Source organism: Silurus meridionalis, chromosome 11 (assembly GCF_014805685.1).
Source record: "Silurus meridionalis isolate SWU-2019-XX chromosome 11, ASM1480568v1, whole genome shotgun sequence".
In the NCBI taxonomy this organism is placed as follows: Eukaryota; Metazoa; Chordata; class Actinopteri; order Siluriformes; family Siluridae; genus Silurus; species Silurus meridionalis.
The window spans coordinates 20250001-20264578 of NC_060894.1; the positions used below are offsets into that span (position 1 = coordinate 20250001).

The window sequence follows — 14578 nt, forward strand, 5'->3', positions numbered from 1 at the left end:
CACGTGTAACTCAGACCTTATTCATCTCTCTGCACCATTGCATTTGTTATGACTAGCCTGAGGTATTGCAAAGATCTGAGATAGGTGTGTGTGTGTGTGTGTGTGTGTGTGTGTGTGTGTGTGTGTGTGCGTGTGTTGGTTGTCAAACAGGTTGAGCCAGAGGGGAAAAATGTACCCTAAGGGTGCAAATACCTGATTTTAAGTATATAATACACAACCCAGGGTGCTGATAGTTTTCTTGACTACATAATGCACACACATTACTGTATAAGAATGCATTTGACAGACCTGGTTTGCATGCATTTAAAAGAAAACTTAGACTAACAGGAAGTGAGGGGTGAAGTGTAAAGTATGGTCAGTCACAGTCTGTATTTTTGTTTTCTCCTTGTCTGAATGTTCTCCAATGTTCTTCACAGCTTTTGGAACTCTTAATTATCATACAAGCAGATTTAGTTGATATTCAAAGCTTGGAAGGTTAAAGCTTCATCATGATTTCGTCACTCAAACTTCTCCAGATTGCTCGATCTGCCTTTGCGCTTTGGCGTTGACACGTCAGATGTTCGGTCAGTCAAACCGTTTGGTATGCAAACTTTTACCCTCCATGCAAACGGCTTTAAAATATTTGCATTACGCACACGCCAAATACCCGAGCAGAATATGGACCGTTATCTCTGCATGGTTTTGGTCCAAATGCTTGGAGAAATGATGCTGCGGTCAAAATCCGAAACCGGATCCAAATCCTGATGGTAGTAATGCATTCTTTGGCTCTAAGAATTAAGGGTGAAGAATGTATCCAGATTATACAGCCTACATGTTCAAATACCTCTAGAAAGTAGTTCATCTGCTGCCAGTCCTGCAGTTAAAGGAGACTGAGAACATTTATACAACGACAGTCTTTTATTGAATAATAACTTAATGCAGTTTAGTGCTAAAGCTTAGTACTTTATATATATTTGTCTTTTAAAATTTTCTTTTGGCCAAGCCATCATTTAAGTGTGTGACTAGTCGAAGGCATGAGGTCACTGAAAAGTTGCACCCATTGTGCACTTTATGACCCACATTCAGCTCCGCTCTGGAGTCATCACACCATATTGATGGATTGTCAGTGACTTTAAATGGTTCAGCCCAAGGTGTTTTTTTTCCCCCTTCCACTCCGTTATATGGCTGTAAGAGCATTCCGTTCGATTTCATCCCTAATGGGAGCAGGTGTGGTGAACATCTGCATTGGGTGTCCACTCACATACGAATCTGCCCACCCGACTGCCTCTGAGAAGCTGTTTATCATCCTGTCAGTTTGTTTACACTTCTTTTTGAGCATCCCATTCCACATTTGCTGTGATAATAACTTCCACTCCACTGAGAAGACGTTCCACTCGATTTTGGCGTGTGCTTCTGGAGATTTGTGTGAGATTCCCATTCCACAAAGGTGTTAGTAAAGTCAGATATGAGGAGGCCTGGGTGCAGTCAGCGTTCGCCTGCATCGCAAATGTGCTCAGTAGGGTTTGAGCTCTACAGCAGGCCATTCAAGAACTTTCACTTCAACCCATGTAAAGCATATCATCATGCAGTTGGCTTGTGCACAGAGACATTGTCATGCTGGAACAGGTTTTGGGTCTCCTGCTTCAACTGAAGGGAAAAATATCATGCTACTGCATCCAAATGCATCTTATACAGTTTGGTGAAGAACCACATCTGGCTGGAACAGTCAGGTGTCCAAATACTGTACAGTGTAAATAGATGTTATTGCAGCTTGAAGCCAAAACCTCGGCCAACAGCTTGCAGACTTTATAGCAAGAGCACAAACATGATGTGCTGCATGAGGAAACTTTAGTTTATTATTTATGTGCAGTGTGTTGTCCTTATTTTATAGTGATACTCATTACTAGCTAAACTTATTACAGAAATAGCTACAGTGTCTCACAAAAGTGAGTACACCCCTCGCATTTCAGCAATCATTTTAGTACATCATCTGAAGGGACAAAACTATAGAAATTAAACTCAAATATATTTTAGAGTTTAGATTTTTACTGTCATCTGAAAAATAACTCAGAATACAGCCATTGTCTAAATACCGACTACATGAACTTGGAAGATGTCAATATATTTATGATGAACTATTTTGGCCTTTGTGGAAAATGTACGTCAATCGAACATGCAATAGTTATGGTCCAAAGTTTAGTTTTTCTGTATTGGTCATACCCCTAAATAATGAGCCCTCTGTGCTTCGGTCAATACTGCAGCCCGATCAATAAAGCAGCAGTGGATTTAGATTGGATTTGGGAGAGTATCGAACAGGACGATGTCCTGCGACTCGGTAAACGCTTCTATCATTAACGATGAGCTACTTATTCGTTTGTGCCGTCGGCCACACGTGTACCCAAAGAGGCTTCATCCATTGTTTCTTTTTGGCTTTTCAAGTAAAAAAAAATGCGAGTTCCTTTCTTATAAACAAGAGGACACACGACAGAGTTGTTTGGAAAAGCCTTCCAGGATGTCAGCTTTGTCACATCCCTGGTATTGTTCTCTAGAAACTTTGCGATAGTACAGTACAGTGCTGAGAGATAGCCTGATTTCCGGCCGCCTTCCCACATGAATTATCACAAACGAACACATTTTGGCACAGCGTTTAATACGACTGGAACTGTGCAGTCGCAGGAGGCTTTTCGGCCATGCGCTCCCCCTCTCTTGGCACTGCACGCAACAAGGTCGCCATTGATGCCACACTGTGGTAGTATTGTGGTGGGCTCGTGCAGGATGAAGGCTTCCTTTGTCCGCACAAGAGGGGCTCTGGAAGAGAATCTTGCTGAGACAAGAGCAGAGAACTCTAGCTCCAGAGCAGAATACGCTCTTTATGCACGCCTGCTTTTTTAAATTTAATATTTGCATTCAAGAAATTTTCTAATTGTGTTTTGTAAATATTACCATCGTACACTAAAGTCAGCTGGAGTTTGTGGATCGAAGGTTAAGGTTTATACCGCATATCTGTCCTTACTTCCTGTAATAGCAAACCAAAGAAATATATATTGTACGTTTCTTTAAGAACCCACGATCCAATGGGCCGCTGTGAGCGTTTCTTGTTCTTGCCAAGAGTGTTCACTTTTAGTACTTTATTACATACCATATAAGTTCACCTAGGCATGCTTGAAGACTTGTTTGTTTAGCTCTATCGTTTCTGCTGCTTTGAAATGCTGTTGTTAAAGAACTTTCAGGACGTGGCACAATCATTGTGGATATCCCCTTAAAGGCTATACAAGTAAAGAGAAAAACTGCCGGTATTTATATAAAAAAAAAAAAGGCTTTACATTTTTTCTTTTATTCTACTTTGAATTAGGCAGGCATTGATTAGACATCTTTGTAATCGTCAAATAAGCTCTTCCATAGATTGTACTTTCAGGACTGTTGCACCAAATTGGACCCAGCGTTCTCATTTTCAGAGCCCTAGTAAGGTAGAACATCTGTGCCGAGTCTCAAGAAAGCGATGATCAGAGCTGGATTTATGTCTGGCGTGTGTAGCGACTCTACAGTCTCTCCCGTTTAGGAGATTTGGATTCGAGGTTTGTTTCGAGGTGCAGGAGGCTGTCTTCTACCACTGTTTGGAACCAGCCATATTTGGTCAAAGCAACATGGACTGTTATTCCAAAAGGCGAGAGAAATGCTTCAGACTTGAAGTAAGTTGGAGTCCCCAGTTCTTTAATAGGGCACATTTTAGTTTTTATATATATATATATATATATATATATATATATATATATATATATATATATATATATATATATATATATATATATATATATATATATATATATATATATATATATATAATTATATATATATATATCTGATCAAAACACTTTTTCTGTCATTGAACACATTTATGCTTCAGTGCTGCCAGTTTGTACTCCATGTACAACAATGACATTCAGTGTCTGCTTGTTAAGAGATTGTAGTTGTAAGGAAAGAGGCATTAGTCACTCCACCGTTTAAGCATATGATTACCAAATGTCTAGTTGAGAGGTCAGCATGACTCAGGAGGAAATGCGCCATATGAACATGGGGCAACAGCAAAGAACAGATGAGTATCTCGCACAGTATGTTCTTATTCTCTCAGATTTATCACTCCTCTTTGTGCCATTCATGTCAAATGGGTTTCATTGATGGAAGTTCTTCCTGATGGAAGTTCTTCCTCAGACATTATGCCTCATTTATCTCTCTGTAAATTTTTATAGGTCTTGAAATGTTTCCCAAGACTGAACCGAACTGAAATTTCCACTGATAACTAGAGGGAGATTGATTCATCGGTGGAACCAACAGCTATCAGTAAAAATCCATACCGTTAGATTTTTTCAGCTGCCGATCCGCTGTCATTTATAAGAGCGCTCTAGAGGCAAATCACTGACGCCAGGTGCCGTTAATTATTACACGCGAGACTGCTTATTCTTTATGGACCGTCATTTAATAATTTTAACAGTCAAAACCTTGTATCATTGTTCCTGTGAAAGGTTTTATATATACATTTGTATACAGTTTATTAACATAATCCCTATGTCGCATAGCATCAGGATGCGTCAAAGTTGTACGTGACTTCTACCACCCCAGCCCCATTTAGCAGTGGTTTACATTGCATGATAAAACTTAAGTATACAAAACTGAGTCATTAGTAGCGTCTGGCTGACAGAGTGTGGTTAGCGACAGATATTTGGGATAGCTAATAGATTGGGTCAGAACTGAAATTGGAAGGAGTCCTAACCAAGCCAGACTTCTGGTGGCCCATAAATTACTCAATGCCCCTTATGTGTGAATGAGAACACCTCTTCGTACATCCATTTTTCCATGTGTATGGAAAAAAAAAAGCACAATTTAAATCTGGAACCAATCAAACATTCTTTATAGTTTAAAAGTAAAACATGTTCTGTACGCATATTCACAGCCCATATGTTGTAAATTGTTGCTCGTGTAGTAAAATATTGGCTGTATATTCTATGTGATGAATGAACACAGTTTTTCCATTTTCCCAGGCATCTCAGAACACATAAAACATCGACGTTTGAGGTTCTTCTCCTGTCAAGAATCAGATGCTCTCATGAGCGTAGCTTCACCCCAGCTGGACATTTTTGAAACAGTTTTATTTTCAGCTGTCTACTTTGGGTAAGAGGAGTGGCATGGGGTGGATCCTATGTGGTCTTCTGCTTCTGTATCTGCAGCTTAAACCAGCCTGGCCATTCCAAGGCATTTCAGTCTGCAGATCCTCTGTTCTGATTTTTTTGTTTTTCACATTGGTTTGAGACTGTTATGTGTATTTAAAAAAAAAAAAATAAATAAATAAATAAAATAAAATAATTAGCAAAATCAGCATAAACCCATACCGATAGTTTTTCCGGGTTGCGCCGTCTGCTGGAGCAGCGGTCGAACTAGCTAATATCCACTAACGCTAATATAAATATCAATATATTAGAGTAATGGCTAAATATTTGTATTTATTTCTTAGAGAGATGTGCATATGGCGTTTTAAAATCTGAGCACGATACACAAGGTGTCATGCAGACCACCACAGAGTGACCCATTGGTATTTACTGAAGGGTTAAGAACCAACCAACTGTCAATGTTGTAACATGCTTGATTGCAAAACATTTGGGTCTGAGCCTATAAGCATTTGTATATTTCACAAGCAGTATTTGGGCCTGATTTTTGGTATTTAAAAGCAGATGGTTTGCAGTTATGGGTGGGGAACAACAGCTGCATTGCATAAACATGTCTGCGGACATTAAATGTGCAGATCAACTTCCTGTCCCCTTGTGGGAATGTGACTGAAGAAATGTAGTGTCTGTGTCACAGGTCAGGAACTGTTTCTAGTGGCACTGAAATATCTTGAACAGAGTGGAGTATTTGTATTTTTTTATTATTATTATTATTCAAACGATGTTTAGCCCACTTGATGTGAAGTGCTCTTTAGAATTTCAAGACCCTTTTGTCGATTCCTGCTTTGTGTAATCGTACTTGAGGGCTCAGCAGAACCTTTAAAGCATTTCTCACTTTCCAGGTGGCTTCACGTGGTTGCACACAAATGTGAAAGTCTTTTGGAAGAGGAAGGCAGGCAAAATACATCCTCTCGCCTGGAATACAAATTGCTGTTCCTTCCTCACTAGAGATGCAATGCTGCATCCTGTTTCTTCTTTCTCTCAGCTGAACTACCTTATACTTAACATAGGAGTGTTCAGAGATTCAGCAGGTGTCTATTGTAAATTTTGTAACAGAAGAAAGAAGGAGAAAACCTCCTGAGTGAGTAGGTGCATAAACTGATTATTAATGCTTATTCATCATACAGCCATTGTGTAAACGTACATCAAATGATTTTCGATATTGTCTTCCTTCATTATTTCACTTTCAAAATATTTTCGCCCTTTAATATACTGGTATTAAAACTACACGGTGAAAACTACACTGTCACACAATTGTACCAATTAATTTTCCTTTGTTGAATAGAAGCGAATAAGTCGAGTAATTCAAATACAAAAAACGATCGAGTCGATTTAACGACACTTTGCATTGTGTGTCCACACGGACTGCTATTACTGACGCACCACCCACAAAAAAAATAAAAATAGAGCGAGGAGAAGATCCAGGCTAAAGAAAGCGACAGCAAGTTTGGGATTATTTCAAATTAAAATATAATGAAAACACTGTATAGTGCGTTTAACTTGTTTGTTGGGGTTTTTTGTTAGTTTTTTTAAGTAGATTTTTAAAATTGTTATTAATAATTTTTAAAATTTTTATATGTTTGTTTTTACATTTAGATGTATAATGACATTTAAATGCACATGCAAAAAAAATTTATTTTAAGAGACCCGTCTTATTTTCTCTTCTATATTTAGTATTTATTATTGTATATTTAGTATGTTTGTATATTTAGTATTGCTCTTTAATGAAGAGAAAGAACTTCTTCCATTAATCAATGTAATAATTGATAGAATAATCGATATCTACAGCCTTAGTGACCGCTCTCATCAGTGGCTTTTCAATCCGCTCTAATGTTACAGCTTGACAGAATGAACCGATTTTCCTCCCATTCTAACGTCCTACAATTATAAACATCAAGATGTAACAGCCTTGTGGACGCTCTGCCCTGTGCCAAAGGTTCCTGCCCAACTTCTGACCGAGTCCCAATTTAGCTATATCTTCTGCGTATTTGTCCTGGAAAGCATCGTTTTTGCAGAGACAGATCACTCGGATAAAGTTACTCCGTTTCCAGCAAAAACATTCCCAAATTCACTTCTGCTCACATTCCTAAAGATTGCGGGGAGGCAACAAAACAAGTGTATGACCTGCAGCCCTCCTTCCCTGGCTTTCTCCCTCCCTCGTTTCTCGCTTGGAGCCCACCGAGAACGGCTGTGGAATTCCAGTGGAATGTAGCATGAGATCAAGCCATAAATATTCCAAGGAAGAGCTGCCTTGAGTTTCTATTAAGTCTGTGCTTTGCTCCTATCAGAGCTGCACTTTACACATTTTCACAACAAATTAGCAGAATATTTTGATGTTGTTGGTGTATTTATTATTTGCTTATTAATTTGGTTTATTTTGCATTTTTTGAAGGCGACCATGCAACATCGATTAACAGCTGCATTAGTATATTATGGGTTTATGCTTCATTATTTCCATTTAGATGCGAATGAGGAGAATTAATGAAGAAAATTAAAGAAAGAAAGAAAACCGAGTCCTGTTTCTAATATTAGGATGAATAATAAACTTCGAAGTCAACAATTTTATTGATATCTTTTAGCAATACTCCTGAAACTAACATATCAATTAAATCAGGTCGTTAAGGTGTTTTGGAGAAGAACCGTTTAAAACCAGTTGAGGTCAGAGCTCCATAGCAGGAGATCTCCCACTCCCGCCCATGTAAAGCATATATTCACAAAGCTGGTTTTGTGCACAGGGGCATTGTCATGCTGCGATCATCATAGATCTCTAACACTTTCAGGACGTATTGCCTTTCAGATTGATGGAGCATCACAGGTCATTATTAATGTGTTATAAGTCATTTTAATCCTTAACTCTATTTTATAACCTTTCATTTCTAAAGGCTGACCCACTTTTGCCGTTACCCTGAAATGCCTCCACGCTCGTTTATTCTGCGCCGTGAGCGCACTTTTTTTTGTCTCCTGCGCTGTAAGAACTGTAAGTTCTTAAAAATAACAAATCAGACACGTTGCAAAACAGAGGTCCATGAGGTATAGATTTGACCTAAACTCAGAAGTGTCACCATCCACCCTCGTATTCTTGCAGGGGTTTCGCTCAGCAGATTACACTTCAGCAGATGTTTCGTAGTTGGTGCTTATATTCCTCCATGTTTAAGTGATCAGTGTGTCTGGACTCCTGCCAGCAGAAGGCACAAAACAAAACTTATTGTTGGACTTCACATTGTTGTGCTGGAATTCACAGTTTGTCGATCATGTCGTCAGGTCCGTGCGAGAATCCGCCGTCCACAACCTCGAGCGTTTCAAATTCTGCTCATCTCAGGCCAAAATGAGCACTGCAAGGTGATCACTAAGAGAAGGGAAAAACGTCTTTTATTTAGGTAGTGTCTTGCAAAGACATGATTATAGCGAGAATAAACGCCGATTCACTTGATGATTTCAGTTTATGGGTGTTGCTTCCTGGCAAGAATGTTTTATAACGATAAGCAGCATTGTTATCTATAAAGTAATTGTGCATTAATTCCAATCTGCAGAAGATAGATACGAGAAAAAGGACGGTTAGATAGAGCTAGCGAAGGATAACAAGACTAAGCTTGCATATAGAGATAAAGGGCTGCATGATGGACACACGTCATTTTGTGAAACCACTGTCCTTCAGGACTCAGGACTGGGGAAGTGAATCAGCAGAAGAGCTGACATTTAAAACACTGATGCTTGGCTATAAAGCCAAAAATGGAACAGCCCTCGTCTATCTCTCAGCGCTTATCTCACTCCGCACTTCACCACGCTCAATCTGATTCTCAACCACTGCTTAACAGGATCCACTATCTTTCCAGGTAAAAACATGACTTCCCAGGAAGCATTCGAGACTCTTCTCAATGCTACAAGTGTATTGATTTGCTGTGAAGTTCACTAAATGTTTGTGGAGACCTGACTGTGTTTTTTGAGCACCTTGTTCCAGATTAAGTCCCTACATGCTGTTGATGTTCCGATAGATTACAGAGTATATTTGTGACGAATTTGCGCTCATTTATTTACAAGGGTGTAAGTAAGATCACGATCTTCCACTCCAACCCTTGTAAAAGCTTCTTTTTATGGAGCTGGCTTTGTGCACAAGGCAGTGTCATGCTGGAACAGGTCTTGGTCTCCTAGTCCTAATACTTGCACATCTAAAGACATCCTATACAGTAGCACGCTTAACAGTTTGCGGAAGAACCACATATGGCTGGTTGTGGTTTGCTCAGGCTTTAAGTGTATTTTACTATAAATTTTACACTCGCACCAGTAATACGTAGAGTAGCTCGGAATAAACATCATTAAATAAACGGACACCGAGCATAAAACCAGGCAAGAAAAGCTGCCTGAAAATTGTTCACTTTTCCAAATGATGAGCTGTTATTTATAAAGATTTAACCAATCTCCTGCTGAAATAGTTCCCCCAGATTAAACCGTCGACCAGCGTATTGATTAATTACGGTGCTGTGGGTGTCTGTGCTTTGGCAGATCTGCTGACCCCCCTGCTGGAATCTGGCCGGCCTTCACGCTAGGCTTTGACCTTGCAGTTCACATAATTAGTGTCATTAGTTTTCAAATAGCAGTTTTGCACAGGCTGTGCATTGGCTCGCCGTGCTCCTAGCCTGTTTAGTATCCGCCGCTTCACAAGCACCACTTTACAGTAAAAGTCTGTATTCGAGAATGTCAGCATTTTAACTGCTCTTTCGTTCCACACAGTGACACTTAGAGTGGTTTTTATGGTGCCGTCTGAGAGCTCGTAGTTTGGCCCCCTGCTGCAGTACGGCTAAAAAAAAAAAAACACGACTAGCACACACACAGGTTCTGGACCGGCATACTGCAGTGGATCACTTTAGGAATGTTATGTACAATGTTTTAGGGAGTGGCGTTTTCGAGAGATGACACATCCGATCCAAATAAAACATCGCGCCCGGTTCGTGGTTTAAAAAAAAAACAGTTTAGAGTTATTAATTTTCCTAGTTGAGTCATGTCGAGTTTGCGACTCTCCCAACAGTTATTCAGTAATGGGGTTTGGTTGCGCTTGACATTATAGAAAGCGCAGCACATCATCGTCAATGCATCACCGATGCTCTCGTTTAAGTTTAGATTTTCACTATTTAGCAAAAAAAAAAACAATAATAAATCCACCAATTTTTGAAGAAAACCACGTGCAGTAAATCCGTGCAAATATTTCAACTTATCGAATTTTCCAAAGCGACCGTATTACCCAAAAATACACTAATGCACTTTTTTTTTCATTTTTAACAATCCCAACCCAAACATCCACAGTGTCTAGCAAGAAAAAAATGACGTTCACAACTTGGCCTACACGGCCACGTTCCTCTCATCTAATTTCGTCTGGTCTTTACAGCATCCCATCAAAACTGCCTATCAAAATCCCATCGTCACTGATGCATGCACTTTATCCCAAAAGACTAACAAGGATTATTATAATGATGTTTAATTGGCATAACATTAGCATAAAGCACATCTTACTTGGGAAGGCTGAGTCAAGTGGTTTGGATGAAGTCAGAAATAAACATAGCTTAAGATGAACTGATGTCTGATGCATGCGTTTTCAATCTCCTGACCTGACACTGAACCCTTGTATATTGAAACCCTGTACTTCCTGTGTGCTGTAACGCAGCACTGTAGTACTGTTGGTTCGATGCTTCTCGGTTGAATTATAACAATTTAAGACTTCTGTTGAAGGTTCATGCAATAAAAATGGATGTCTCTTGCCGTTTATGGATATATTGTCTATTGATCGTGAAAAAAAAGACCCCAATAAATCTTTTGTGCTTCCATGTAGTGGATTTGCATCTTCTCCTTTTTACAGCCCTTTTACACCTGGTGTCTGTGTGTGTGCAGATATCCCTTCTCTAAATCAGTGGATGGTCTCGAACATGTACGGCCTCCCTGCAGAAACCCTCCGCACCTCTCGGTCGATTTTAGCGACTCGCTAAGCTGCTTTTGAGTTTCTTTACGTTCTCCGCAGTAACGTTTTGGCACTCTGACACTTCCATTTTAACTACAGATCTTCTGAATTTTGGTAATGATATACAGTGATGACAAAAAACCTCGGTGTGACAAGGTGTGGTGACTTACAAATTCCTGGGTCTGTAACAGTTTATTTGTAACCTGATCTGCTCTACTGGAGCGTTTTCACTCTGCATGTCATGAATATTTATTGATCCTGACGTGTATTAGGGTTGCTTCTGTGTCATGGTGTGTAATCTGACCGTTACGTCACCTCAAACTCCACCCTTTTACTGATTTACATTTACAAACATTTAGCAGACGCCCTCATCCAGAGAGACGTATAAAAGTGCTTTGAGTCTCTATCAATGAATTAACAACACTTCGCTAGATTACAGACTTAAGATACCATCAGCCTACAACTCAAAGGATTTTTTTTTTAAACAAAGAAAAAAAGCAAACCAGGAAAAGCGCTAGTTTCAGGAATAGGAAGGTCTTCACCAATTGCTTGAAAACACCCAATGACTCTACTATTCGGACATCTAGGGGAAGTTCATACCACCACCTCGGTGCCAGAACAGAGAAAGAGATATGGGATATGTTGGGAAGTACGTGCACCAACATCGGCGCCTTGTTTTGAATGCGTTAATGAGCCACGTGAAAAATGCCGACTCCTCACACACATGCAGTTACGCAGACGTACAAAGCGGACAGTAATAAAATAAATCCAAAGTGAGTAATGTGTTAACAGCTTCTGGTGAATAACTTTGATTTAATTAGAAGCTTTCGTACTGTGTGGATCCCATTCTGGGCTTGTCTACACACACACACACACACACACACACACACACGCTACCCTCCACAACACGGTCTGGCGCCAACGAGGGTCTGTTACAGTGCTAGTTGGCTTGCTATCAAGTTTCTTAGGTCCTCTGTGATTCCAGGTCTCCAAAATTAAACCATTAACACCAGGTCCTGATCTCCGGTGATCGCGTCTGCAACTTTTTCTGCGTGTGTGTGTGTGTGTGTGTGTGTGTGTGTGTGTGTGTGTGTGTGTTTACTGAACGCTTGGTGTGCCGCATTCTACTAAAGGTCATTACTTTCCGACCTCTGTTTAACACCCTTTCAACTTTGAGTTCATAGACATTCAGGAAGTGGTTAAGGTATTTGACTTCTGATCAGAAGGTTGTGAGTTCAAATCACACCACCATCAAGCTGCCACTGTTGGACCCTCAAGCAAGGCCCTTAACCCACAACTGCTTGTACATATGAGATAATTGGTTTTGAATGACGGTACCAAATGATTACCTTAACTCTTAAGTTTAGCAAGTGACATCAAATCAACATGAACTTAGCTACATGTATTTTCTTGGGAATCCGCTTACATGCGTCGAACCCTGACTATACAGATTTAAAGAGGAACCAATGAAACAGTTATTAAAATCATTAAGCTTGCATCTTAGGCAAACATGGAGGCATATTTAACAGTTCGTAACTGTACGAACAGCAGTAACAAGCAGTTCCATCTTAACGCAGGTGTGTAGAAACACTGACAAAACCAAGCAACCATGCTAGAGCATGCAGCTACCTGTTCAACATACTGTAAAAAAAATAACCTGTCAGGCTGCAGTCGTATCCCTACAGTCATTATCATCAAGCAGTTCTGCTGCATATTATGCCTATATAAAGGCATTATATAAAATAATATAAATAAATAGGGCTCCTGCTATTGATTAAACGAGTATTATTCTAAAGATTAATCGAGTAACTGGACAAGAAGTACTTTTTCTTTATTAAAGAACAATACTAAATAGGACAAAGAAAACAAGGCAGGTCTCCTAAAAGGAATCAAATTACTTGTTCATTTCTTAGAAAAGAAATTTCACTTTATTTCTGAAATTGCATATAAGAATATTAATGAAAACTAAACCCTTTTAGTGCATTTAATTGCCATTTCGCATCAGAATACGAAGTCCGTTCAGTCTGAACTGTTTATTGTGCATGCGTAGAAAAGGTTATGGGAAAATACTTACACAACATTGCCAGAGTTATATTGTATTATGTTTTCAAGTTTATTAATAATAATAATAGTAATGCACTCAAAGTGCGGAGACTAAACAAACTTCCGGTTCGCCACTTAATGTGTATCCGAGGAATCTCGTAAAATATATATATTTGTATATAGATGTATATGTACATGTATTTGTGTCTGTGTGTGTGTGTATTTTTCCCTGCCCTGAGGCTTTATATTTTGTTGTTTGCATATATTTACATACTTATCTGCACTTGTCAGCTTGCACAATGCTTCTATTTGCACTTCTGGTAGATGCTAAACTGCATTTCGCTGCTGTGTCTCTGTGCAATGACCATACGACACAAATCATAGCTAACTGCAAAATAATTTGCCATGACTGATTAGTTGAACTGTGTTATGAAGCGCACTGAGGCCTGTGCGACATCGTTCGTTTCTGAGAAACAACCCTCTCTACTCTTCCCAGTGCACCACCATGGAGGTGGAGGTTTTTATTCTGAATTTATCCGTTTGGTGTTTGAACACGTCAGGGCTTGAAATACAAACAACACACTGTGTTGTAAAAAGGCGACGAGGAAAATAACACCATCGGCTAGTGTTAGTGCGAACGTCTTGTTTTGTCGACTTCATAATATTGTCTGACGGATCATCCGATAAACATCTGAGTCGGAGGTGTAGGGAAGAAAGAATGAACACGCTGCAGGGGATCCATTGTGTTTCGTGGTGAACGTGTGTTTAAAACCACAGCAGATTGATCTTTGAAGCAGCCTAAGCATAAACACGTGATTATTGAGTCTGGATGAGTCGTCCAGTATCACTGGATTTTCTGTACTCTGGAGAAACAAAGACAAGAAACAGCAATATACACTCTATGGGCAAAAGTTTTGGGACACCAGACTTTTTCAGCCACTTTACTTGAACTAGGAGACCCAAACCTGTTCCAGCATGACATTGACCCCGTGATCTTCTGCTATCTTCTGCTATTGAGCTGTAAACTCAACCTTATTAAAACCTTTAGGATGAACCGGAACACTGACTGCACCCCAGGTATCATCACCTTCCCATCATCATTCCCAGGAGGAATGGGATGTTCTGAAGGCACATACCAATTCACAAACCTTTTGTCCATATAGTCTAAATATATTTTTCTTTGCTGTCTCTGATGTTTCTGCCCCTGATGTAGTCAAAAATGGATCATTTTTAAAAACCCCGGTTATCTAATGACATGGTTTCATTTAGACAGGCATACAGGAAGTGGTTGATTCCTGACAGGAAGTCAGGCCTCATGGGAAAATATTTAGTTCTTAGCCTACATTTTGACACTAGTTTAAAATAATAAATTGTATAAACAGGTTAAGCACAT

General features: G+C 39.5%; 1 protein-coding gene across 1 annotated transcript in view; it reads left to right on the top strand.

Moving 5' to 3' along the window:
• Nucleotides 1-14578, top strand: part of tln1 (talin 1) — a 64047-nt gene that overhangs the window by 753 nt on the left and 48716 nt on the right.